The sequence below is a fragment of the Xenopus tropicalis genome, chromosome 6 (assembly GCF_000004195.4).
Source record: "Xenopus tropicalis strain Nigerian chromosome 6, UCB_Xtro_10.0, whole genome shotgun sequence".
Lineage (NCBI taxonomy): Eukaryota > Metazoa > Chordata > Amphibia > Anura > Pipidae > Xenopus > Xenopus tropicalis.
Window position 1 is genome coordinate 123,844,922 of NC_030682.2, and position 12,226 is coordinate 123,857,147.

General features: G+C 40.7%; 1 protein-coding gene across 6 annotated transcripts in view; it reads right to left on the minus strand.

Annotated features, from left to right (window-relative positions):
• Positions 1–12,226, minus strand: part of pag1 (phosphoprotein membrane anchor with glycosphingolipid microdomains 1) — an 80,919-nt gene that overhangs the window by 61,475 nt on the left and 7,218 nt on the right. For 4 of the 6 annotated variants that reach the window (XM_002936621.5, XM_004915161.4, XM_004915163.4 and 1 more), the window contains exon 2: positions 6,755–6,859. The gene's annotated coding sequence lies outside the window, so the exon portion shown is untranslated. Of the gene's footprint in view, positions 1–6,754; positions 6,860–8,583; positions 8,736–12,226 lie in introns of all 6 variants that reach the window. The other 2 variants (XM_004915164.4, XM_004915162.4) reach the window with 1 other exon arrangement.

Below are 12,226 nucleotides of genomic sequence, written 5' to 3' on the forward strand. Positions count from 1 at the left end.
GGGTGAAAGGGCCCTGCTCACAAGAGCTTACAAATTTACAAGCCAAGGCTGCTGGAGAGAGCAACAAGAGTAAAATATATAGAGCAGCACATGCATGTTCAATTGATTACAGTGCATAACAACACTATTACTGGACTAGATTGTCCCAAATCCAGACAAAAAAACAGATGTGGAACCCGAAGGATATTAAAAATTGACACTGGACACTCTTTCCTCTCTTATAGTGTACTATAGTAGTCAGAGCAGGCAGATAGACAGGTCTGTTAACTAGCCAGGGGTCTGAAGATGCAGCAAACAAGAGTAGGGTCCAATAATAAGTAACATACCAAGGTCAGTGTCTGAAAACAACACCAAATAGGTAAGAATAAAGCCAGAAATTCAGGCCAGGAATGCAGCTAGGTCACAGCCTAAGGGTGTAATGACCAAGCCCTCAAGGAGGAGAAGGCAGCCCTTATAGTCCCTTGGTTAAGAGTATGCAGGCAGATGGGTTTACCTGTGGTGAATATTGGCATTACCAAATGTCTGGTGTTCTCCCAAGCTTTATGTTAACCAATGAGTTTTGTGCAGTTTGGCACTCCTCTGATTAGGCACCCAATAGAGCAAAACAGGATAGGAGGGTGTGCTAAAGGGCAATGGAGCATGATTGGGGCACCTTTGCTCATGGTTTTATGCCTGAGGCATAGATGCAGGGCAGGCAATATATGATTTACAGCGGAGATTTTTTTTTAATACATTTATTACAGGTGTGGATGTTTTAATTAAAAAAAATGGGTTTAATGTTTAATTTGCAAAGGACTTTTTTTTATAAAGTTTTTTTATGTGAGGTGACAATTCTAGTTTAATTGGTGCTCTGCCATATCGGGAGCTTTAAAACCGTACTGATGTGATTGCTATAAATTACAGGCGCATATAAACCTCACTTTTGATTGAATAAAAAAGGAATATAATACAACCATTGCCAGGTAATACACTAGAGAAAATACAGATTTACATGGATTAAGATAGCATTGTTCCTTTGTGCTCTTCTGCTCATCGTAATGCAAATCAGGGGTCAGACAATCACACTGAGTGCATAATCTCAATACTAACAACTCCTTACATTTAGGGAAAGAAGCAACACTTTCTCATTATGAGATTAATTGCCACCCTTGCTTTTGTTAGAAGACCTTCTTCCTTAAGAAATCTAATCACATTTAGCAATAAACGACATGGCTGATATATAGTTCCTCCTTTTTGCAGCCTCTGGGGAGGCAAAATGGGAAAAGTGATGAAGGATTCCATCATGGCTAGTGTTGCTCCTCCAGTTTCCTATAAATCAGAGGTTCATTTATTGTGTGCCATTGCTTTGTTGCCTTTGGAACAGAAAAACAAATGAACACTCTACAAACCCAAACACACATTTATTCAGTTATATACCGAATATACATGCAGTACATAAAGTACATTATTTCTTGAAAGTTTGTGAACCCTTTAAAATTTTCTTTATTTTTATATGAATGTGACCTAAAACATCATTTGATTTTCAAACAAGCCATAAAAGTAGATGAAGAAAACCTAGCTAAAAAAATTTGGCCATGGATTTATTAACAAAAGTACTGTATATACTCGAGTATAATCTGTTTTCCAGCCCAAAAAATGTGCTAAAAAAGGAACCCTCGGCTGATACTCGAGTATATACGGTAATTGTATCCCACGAAGCAAATACTCTTCACCTGTTTTTCTCCTTATCAAGGCTGCAGCCTTGCAGGCATGGGGGGTGTGTTCGGCGCACGCAGGCATGGGGGGGGGGGTGCGCCGAGGCACAAGGGGGGTCTCCTTCATTAGAATTACCAGAAAAAAAAAGAGATATGAGGAGTTATTTAGAGCCTGCAGGGCTGGGTGCAGGTACAAAAATGGATCACAGCAACCTGTGTTTGCCCCATAAATACAGTCCTCCTGAATTTGAAGTGATTCCCCCTCCGTTCCCCTATCTTGTGTGTCATTTAGATGCATTTAGGGAGTACCAGCAGTCACATGTTACACGCAGGCTCGGTGCACGCAGGCAGGGCTGCCATCAGAAATCACGGGGCCCCTCACAACAAAATTTTCTGGGCCCCAGCCTCCCACGCCCCCAATGGCCCCTCCCATCAATACAAGGGACACACAGGCACTGGTAGCGAGGGCCCCCTAAAACATTGGTAGCCAGGGCCCCCCTAAAACATTTGTGGCCAAGGTTTACGTTTTGCATTGGTGCCAGGGCAGGGACCCACTAAAACATTGCTAGCTAGCCCAGGGCCCCCTAAAACATTGGTGGTCCTCCCCCAGTGTCCCCATACAATGGCCCGCTCTCTGCTGCTTCCTTACTGCTTCTTCCCGTTCCCCCCACCCAGCATCCTCCTGCTTCTTCCAGGGCCCCCCAAACATTCTTCAGCTCCCCCCAGCATCCTCCTGCTTCTTCCAGGGCCCCCCAAGCATCCTCCAGCTCCCCCCCAAGCACCCTCCTCCTTCCCCCAGGGCCCCCCAAGCATCCTTCACCTTCCCCCTCCCCCAGGGCCTTTCCCCCAAGTATCCTCCACCTTCCCCCAGGGCCCTCCCCAAGCATCCTCCACCTTCCCCCAGAACCCTCCCCAAGCATCCTCCACCTTCCCCCAGAACCCTCCCCAAGCATCCTCCACCTTCCCCCAGGGCCCCCCAAGAATCCTCCACCTTCCCCCAGGGCCCCCCCAAGAATCCTCCACCTTCCCCCAGGGCCCCCCCAAGAATCCTCCAGTCCTCTCCCCCCAGGGCCCCCCCCAAGAATCCTCCAGTCCTCTCCCCCCGCCGCCAGCATCCTTCGGCTCCTACTCCCCTGCATCAAGTCAGTTGTCCTGGGCCCGGGCGTTTAAAGGGGGCCCGGCCGGGCTCTGTTACTGTTATCGCTGGTGTCCGCTGTGATGTCCCGAGCTCTCCGCTACATGTGCGCTTTTATAGGGTTGCGCCCCGTGCGTGTGACGTCAGTACGCACAGGGCGCAAGCTTATAAAAGCGCACATGTAGCCCGTGACAAATCTCCATTTGCAGAACTGATCAACAGTTACCACAAACGTTTAGTTGCAGTTATTGCTGCAAAAGGGGATCACTTCAAATACGGAGAACACAATTAACTTACTTGCCACACACAGATGTTATTGGATCTTTTTTTTTTTTAAAATACATGGCCAAATATAATTATTTTATTTCATTTGTCTTTCTAGGTTTTCTTTATCTACTTTTCCGACTTTGAAAATCAGTTGATGTTTTAGGACACATTCATGTAAAAGTATAGAACATATTAATGGGTTCACAAACTTTCAAGCACCAGAGTACACATGCCCACTGACCACTGCCATAGTTAGGAGACAGTGTCTTGCCCTACACCAAGGGACATATTGACCTTTAACTATGAAATACACAATTTATTGTCTGTGGGAAACACTGTAGGGGGGCCTTTGCCTTGCACAGGGATATCCTTAGAGCACTTTTACCGTATCCATACGACAATCATTTTAAACATCTAAATTAGTTCCAAGAGGGCCACAACCACAACTGCTTCTCTATAGCGGTCTCAGAATGTGCACCTTAACAGACCCAAAGGGCTATGTTCTTTGCCTCTTTATTCTAAAGAGAAACGTGTGCATAAGAGATACTGTATACCCATGACCCTGTTGCCAACCTCTACTTGATAACGGACAATAGCCTTTCATTTATGATAGCTGTTTTTACCTGCTTCATTGACAAAGCTCTTTTCCTAATCATGGCCTCTGTCTGCTAGCATCCTGGTCTGATATAAACCTGCTATTTAACCAATGTCACATTCAATATTCTCATTTGTTTATCTGCAGAGCCTCCTTTTTTCCCCCCCAATGAGTTCCGGAAGAGGGCTAGGACCAAATTGGTATAAATGGATTCAAATATGGCTAACAATTGTCTGAGTGAGCTAGGGAGCTCATTATTGCATAGCCCCTTCCATTACTGAAACACACACTACTGTAGTTTGTCATGAAACACATTAATGGGAATATGATGCCTGTGCTTCCAGACATTTGTTTTTGCTATGATTTTTCCTGGGAAAGGAGAAGGAACGTGGGGATTAGTACTGTGCCACTGTACTTACAGTAAACAATGTATAACACTACTGGATGCAGAAAAGAATTCAGAATATCATATTTCATTGATAATGTCACTGACAATGACCAAAGTTATTATTGCAGAACAATGACAAAGACAGCATCTAAAAAAAAAACATTTAGCCATAAAACTGTGCCAATTTAGTTCAGGAAAGGGGCTTCTATATTCTTTGTACAAAACATAGAGAAGGGATATTAAAGTGGCTAAAGATACAGCATAAATATGCAGGAACCATAAGCGAGTAATAAATGCACTAGCTACACCAACCATTTAAATATTTAATGCAGGCATTCTTAATTAGAAACCTATGGGGCTTCTGGGAGACAAAAGATCCATCTCCTGAGATATGATGCCCATTCCATAAGAAAGAAAATAACAATGGCAGTATGAATACAGACAAAGGGCAATATTCATTGTGAAAGAAAGCGAATAAAAAAATCATGTGGAGGAAATACGATGTCCACATATTAAATCTTATAAACAGAAAAGTTTAATGTAATTGCCGTCCCCAGATTAAATGTTTGTCAACATTATGCCCCTAAAGGTGAGGTTCAATACCTATCTTGTGCCAAATGCATATTAAAGGACATGTCAACATAATTCTAAGCAACTTTGCCATATACATTCATTACAAATGTGTAATGGTTTTAAAGTTATTTGTATATATTATTGCTATTAGAAGTAGTGTTTGTCTGTCCTTTTCTATTCTCTGCCCTGGTTGCTCTGGCATTTAAAACAATGTAACACAAGCCAGCAGACTGACAGACCTGTCTTGCTAGAGGAGACAGCCTTTTAATAAATTCTTATTGAAAGGTTCTGAGAATTTTTTTTAATTAGGCAGAAAGTTATTTTTGGGGTTGACACATCCTTTAAAATACATTAGGGAGATGGTAAAAAAAAAAAAAAATACATATTAAGCATACTAATTCAATGACTAGGCCCTAGGGCCAAGAGACTGTATTACATTGAAAGGGATACCATAAGTCAGTGAGAACCGCATTGGCTCATTGATCCAACAGAAAAATCAAGCCTGTCTGATCGACATCTGGCTGATTTTTTGCTAGATCTCAGTCGGGGGGCCTTGTCAGAGGGCCCTATACACAGACAGATAAGCTGCCAAATCAGTCTGAAGGACCCCAATTGGCATCTTAAATCTGCCCGTGTATGGCCATCTTAAGTACGGTTAGTACTGGACAAATCAAATATCATCTGTGTAAGTGGTGGAGATAAACTGTGCCAAGCTGTTTGTACAGCCACACTACCAAATTCAGCTGCTAAAATCTCACTGTGTAAAGCAAACCTTCCTGGCCCCACCACACAGGATCAATAAATAATGTTTTTTATTATATTGTTATATACAGTAACATAATAATTGGAAGATGTCAAATTTTGATGCTATTTCTATCAACTATTCCACCAGAATACCAGGCAAGTGGGAAGCCCAGGGCCGGTCCTCCATGTAACGGAGGACTTTTCTACTCAAATACATACAATTTAAACACTGCTCCCAATGACAATTTGCCCTCTATATCGTTACAGACCACTGGATCTTTCCTAGAGTTTTCATAAAACTGGGCATTGATCTGTTTTGTTAATTAAGAAAACAAAAAATACTGTAACTAACTTTACATATAGTAGCACATGTCCGCACTTGCTACACACCACCTTAAAAACATTTTGTATTTTATTTAATATGAAAATCAGTATGGCACTACTCAGGCAGTGCTGTGCCGGGGCTACCCTGGAACTTTCAGGGGGAAAAAACTGCTACTCATGGGTTTGGCATGCTAGTCACTGTGGCACAGACTGCTAGTTGGGGTGGTAACATGGGCATAACAGCATGTAGCATCAGTAAGGACATTTGCACACAATTCTGTTGCAGCAAGTATGAGCTGGTGGCATAGCATGCAAAGGAAGCTGTGGAATTACTGCCTGCATAGGGGTAAAGCACATGGGCACTCTTGTGCCAAACTGTATTGGAGTTTAGCACAAATACGGATGCATGAAAGTCAGCAGAAATACCGAATAGTGGTTTGACTGGCACAATTATGCACTGATGTTTGCACCTTGCATGGTGCTTTGTAATCATAAAGTCCTTATGTGTCCTACATGAATAGAAATAATGTGTAATTATCTAATGAAAGACAAAGGATTTACTCTCTGACTGGACCTATGTTTGTCCTAGATTCTATTTAATCCATATGTTAACAGCAGTTATACTGAGGGATCATCCCAAGGGATATCTTTATACCTTGTTGTATCGGAAGTGTGGGAGGGACCTGACTGAGCTAATATGAATATAAATGCCTATCTGCTCTGATGCATGAACCTAGAATAAAGATTCATACTCCCATTAACAGTTCCATAGCAATTAGTAAATTCCAATCTGGCAAATAACACAACAGAAGATACATTAGGCCCATGGGAGGCTAACAATGAATACCAACATTAGCTTAGGGACAGCAACATATAGTTTTGCAACTTTATTTAACCACAGACACTAGGTGATCTTTTTTGCTACTAGGCAGGGCTGTAACTTCTCCTTTAGACCCCGGACTCACCACCCCCCCACCCTGTGTAAAATTAAATGCAAATATAAGCATGTAAACAAAGTTAAAATGAATTCCCACCTTTGTTTTGAAACTGTGCCTGTTCCAGAAAGACAAGGATATTCGCAACTGTGGGCCAGGATTTAGAATGGGCCAGTTTCTAGAGGCTGCCAAGCATCAAGGGATCTGAAAGAAACAACACAAAGATTTAGCAAATATATAATTGCAAAAGACAACCAGAAAGTATAGCAAGTGTTAAAAATAAGAGGAATTAAAACCCAAGAAGAGATTTCAGTGCATATGGCTGCACAAATCTCATGCTGTCTGTCCCCTGGGGACATCTTGCTTTCCCTGATCTGCATTCACATGTGGGCTTTGGGCACCCGCATATTGCACTGTATGGGGCTCAGATGTAGAGCTGTGTTATATCTGGATAGTAAAAAAAGGGAAAAAGAACTAGAGATTCAAGTAGTATTGGGCTGCTGTACATGGAGGCGCTACATAAGCTCTAGGTCTTGAAACACAAATTGATTCTACTTTGGGTTTAGTGCCCCATTAAATCAACGCTGTTTCCGGAAAATTCTTAAAAAGCAAAATAAAAAAAACAAATATGTGATCTGTGAAAGAGAGCCCATGTAAGGTTTTAAATAAGTAGAGCTATCAATTAGCAGCAAACTCTCCTGGAGTTGTTTTCATGGGCCCCCATTTCCTGAAAAAAGGATGGTCCCACTTGGTTGGTGAGGTTGGCAGATCAGCAGAATTCTGCTTCTTAAGCCCCCCACAGCGGTATACCAAATTGTATAATTTGATCAGTTGGTTCATGTACCAATAATCTCATATAAGAGTCACTACAGACCAGCTGAAAGAGGACTGCATCCCTGCCCAACAATTTCTAGTCTCTCTCATCAGTTTCCGACTGAGCCACAATCATCATTAACTCTTTTTGCTGCTCCTGGTAACTTAGTCCCTCCAGACAAATTCTGCAGCTTATTAGTCCCCAATAGGCCTGCCCAACTGATCATCAATTGGGCAAGTTAAAAAATCACATGGACACATTTACCAATATTTGAAAATGGGCCAATATCTGCTCCTACTGTATCCACAATCCATTATGTATGCATTCCCACTTGGCATCTCTTGTATTGTGCCTGAGTTTTTCCTTTAGAGCTTATAGTGTGCCCTCAGGTATGACAAAAGGAGGCATAATACTTTGAGATGCACAGAGTTGTCCTCCAACTGAGAGGCATTGAAGGCAATCGGATCTCTGAAGCTGTAATCAGCAACAGATCATCTGCTTCAGCAGAAACAGCATCCATCCTCCATTTGTGCTCAGTACAAATCATCCAGTGACACCTCCAGCCCAAGAGCAATTACATAATGTACAGAACCAGCGCACATCAAGGAAAAATTACCCTTATGCACCAGGAGGTAATATCTCGGAGGGACAGGAACCTTAAGGTGGCCATACATGTAGCAATAACAAGCTTCACGAAAGATTGTTCCCACCCTCCACTGACATTCAGGGCTGAATAGTCCGATATCGAGGCAGAAACAATAAAAATTTTACCTCCACCTGCTGATTCAGCCCTAATCGTAGAGCTCATTACTTACAATGAGTGCTACACTTTTCATACGTACATGTATCTGTAAAAGGGAGCTGCCATCTTTTATTTTCTATGAGGGACTTCTGTCAAGCAACATTGGGCCCAAACTGATAGTATTTGTATTTGCTTGCTTACAGCAGGCTTGAGAAGGTTTCCTATTAATTAGTAACTATTCAGAAAAGGAACCAGAATACCAGTCAGTCCATACTAATCAAAAAGTGGGGGGCATTATGCAATTCATAATCTCAGCTGCTTCCAGTCTTGTTCGCCTATTGTGGAAAAGGACAGATAAAAAAGATAAATTACCCGTTTCCTTCTGAAATGTTGCAATTTGTCCAAAAGTCAAAAAGTCATTGGGTGAAGCTGCAGAAAGCAGTTCTCATTTGTATGTTTAATCCTATTCCATTCCAAGATACCAGATGGAGCACTGAAGGGACTTTAATTCTCTTTTTGTATCACTAAAAAGAATAACAGTATCAGTGTTTGTAGATCTGAATGGACCCCATGACCTACATTTCATACAGGACATGACATGAATACAATAGAGACCTGTGTAAACAGAATATATAATATCCACCAGTCAGTAGGATGTTACAGAGTCTGATAACTTACAGTGATTGCATGGCCTGAATGGAGAGCCGGGGATTTTAGCAATCACTCAGCAGCAATTCCAATTCCAATGAGAAATCTGCCACAGCCAAGCATATCGATTTCAGCCTGTAATTTCACTCCCTCTCTCTCACTGACACATATCAATATGTTGGCTATTAGAGAAGCAAAGGTCTATAGTAAGGCATGAGGGATGATTAAAAAGATATTTGTAGGTTACACAGGTAGAGATTTACTCAATACTAAATTATATTTAGACAGCAGAGATGGTATTTGCATAATGCTTTATTACTCAGAAATGGATTCTTTATGCTCACACTGCTTCTCAGAGAAAAACAAATCACTATAGAGCATATGAAACCTAACAAAAGCAACATTTGTTCCAGGCTAGCAACCTCTGCCAACCAATCAAATGCACACCATTATAATTTTAACTGAAAAGGACCAATCAAATTCAGACTTTGGGGGTAACTAGGAATTACTATAAATGTAGATGTTATACCAGGATATAAGTAAATGTTGCCAGGTATACCCTAACAACCAGTTAGGAGATAGCAGTTATTACATCTGCACCAGTAAAAGCACATTGGTGGCTGTAGGTGCTAGGTGTGGGCTAACTAGGCCCATGTTGCTGTACTACCAACTATTGGGTTATATAGTCACCTTAGCAAAACTTGCCCTAGCCTATTAACCCACAGCAACTACTCAGCAGTTAGCAGCAAGTGGTCTAGTTAGAGTAAAGCAAACCAATGTGTGCATCTCTAAAACCATGTCTTGTCAAAATGAAATGGCAGCTGTAGAAAGGTTTTTCCTTACTGCCTCTATACACAGAAATGTGACACTTTAGACATAAAACTAGTTTAAAACTAGTAGTGAGTTTTTGTGCTCTGTTGTTAATCTGCCAGAAGATATTGATTCTTAGAGCTCTCCAGCACTATGACCGCTCCATTAGTTCTCCATTTAGTCATTTGTAACACAAGGCACAAGAAGGATCTATATGAAGCACCAATAGAATCAGAATCACTGATTTTGTGCCCCTTAGTGCTCTAACATATCCATTGTGGGCAATAATAATTAAAGCCCTATATGTCCTTTCAAAAGCCATGCAACTCGAAGTGTGATCCTGCAGCTTGAGACATGTTGCAGGAATAAACCATTGTTTTATGCATAGCTATGTGTTGATCATTGCAACTCCTCTGTTTGTATTTTGCAAAAAGTTGGTGTTCATATAGTGGGACACAGCAAAGAGCCAGTGTTGGTCAGGTTATTGTTTCTTTGATATCAGAGACAAATATATAGAAAGCATGAAATTAATAAGCAAATCATTGAAATTGTATTGTTACTAGAATGTTTTCTGCTAGCTTTTTAAGTTAGTGCACTCTTTTTAAAATAATGCACAGCAACCTCGCTGTGGGACATTACCCTAAAAGATTCATGTATGGCCACCTTAACTTACAACAGTTAGATCACACGGTGTGGACCCATACAGCCATAGCAGTTTATTTTAGCCAAAACATCCAAAAAGTCTAAATAATCTATAATATCCAAACCTGTCTTTTGCATTTGCTTGAAACACCAGGATTAAAATACAGGTTTAACTCAATTTGACATTTATACAGGAGAAAGAATTGTAGTAAATTGTTCATTATATTTGGTCATGGTCTTACAATCATAGATTTGGAAGCCAATTTCTTATACAGAAACATATCTGTAACCCATTAATGCAGATAATGTATTAAAAATGTTAAAAATGTTAACTGTTGCATAAGACACAACAGGTAATCAGCCTGTCATTGTAATTCCTGATGCCCCTACTACCCACAGGCTATGCTTATATTTACCACTGCTTGCCGAGTTTCATGCAACAGTGGGTTCTTCATGTTCCTTAGGGGTTTTAACTCTTATACAAAACTTGTTTGCAGTCTTTGAGCTTGAAGGCTTGAAGTCAAAAATACATACGTAAATGACAGCACTGTTGTTACAGAACCACGACTGATAAGTCGTTTTGATACCTTAGGCAAATGCTACAACAGCACTTTCGCTTACCATTTATTTTTGTGTTTGTTTCTGCTTTTTAATCCTTGTCAATGCTCATTCTGATTTTGCTATATAAATATGTTTGTTTCATAATTGTCAATTGACTTAATTTAATTTCTATTTTTATCACTCCACAAACGAAAACCACAATAAATCATAATCTGAACCTAAAATACTACAAATAGCCCCAAGCCTCTATTTGGAGCAGCATTTAATGCCATTTGGTTCTCTTTCTCTCTAAAGAACAAGCAGTGTACTTACTAGTAGTTTTCAGTGAGACCAGGCTCTAGTCTAAGCCATGGCTATAGTAGTAGTGCACCAATCAAATCAACAGGGTATATTCTGCTGTAAAAGTGAGCATCTGAAATCTAAATAAACAGTTGAAACCTGTGCACCTTCTACAGAAGCAATATTCTAGCTCTGTCATTCTGTTTTTAAGCCACCAACAAGCTCTGGAGCTTCTATTTGCATGTTTCATGTTGCATTTTCTTTGCTTAATTCCCTCTTCTAAATGGTTTTCAACAAACTCCCTGGGGTAATTTCATTTGAAAGAATGAAATGGTGATGGTATTGCGAGAGAAAGATATACAGTCTAAAATGAGAAAGGCAGTGAGTGCTTGAATTCTTAATGCATTTCATCACATTTTATAATAGGCAGCAATGCTGAGTGAGGGGAAGATAGTGTGCAGGTAGGGTAGCGCTACAGTTTCCAGTGGGTCCACATCAGGTCTGGTAAAATTAGAAGTTTTTCCTTTCCCAAAAATAACAATTGACCTACTGAGTCAAGAGACACAAATATATTTAATGGCCAAATGTGATTCCCAATAAAAATTTATTTTATAAACCCAAAAACTATATTCTCTTTCATATTCTCTCTCATATTCCTAACTGCAATTTTTCTTTTTCATTTCCTATAGCAAGAGATCTTGTGCCTTTTCCCATGGGACTCCTTCTGAAATCTCAAAGCTAAGCCTTCGTAAGAGCTAAGCCTTCGTACAAATCAACCAGCATACCGGTTATATATATTAAAAGTCCAGGAATGGTGCACACAGACTGGAAGGCTGGGGACCATAAGGGTGAAGACACACAGAGCAGCTACTTGTTGTGGCTACTAAAATAGACAATGCTGATCATTTAATGATAATTGTCTGTGTGTGTGTTTTAGCAGAGGCCATTCTCAGTATTGTCTATGGCAGGGTATTTTCTGAAGTTTAGTAGCCATGAAAAAGTAGCTGCACCTAGTAGCTCCACGTGTCTTCACCCAAAGGGTGAAGCTACTAGTAGCAGCTACTTGTTACAGCTA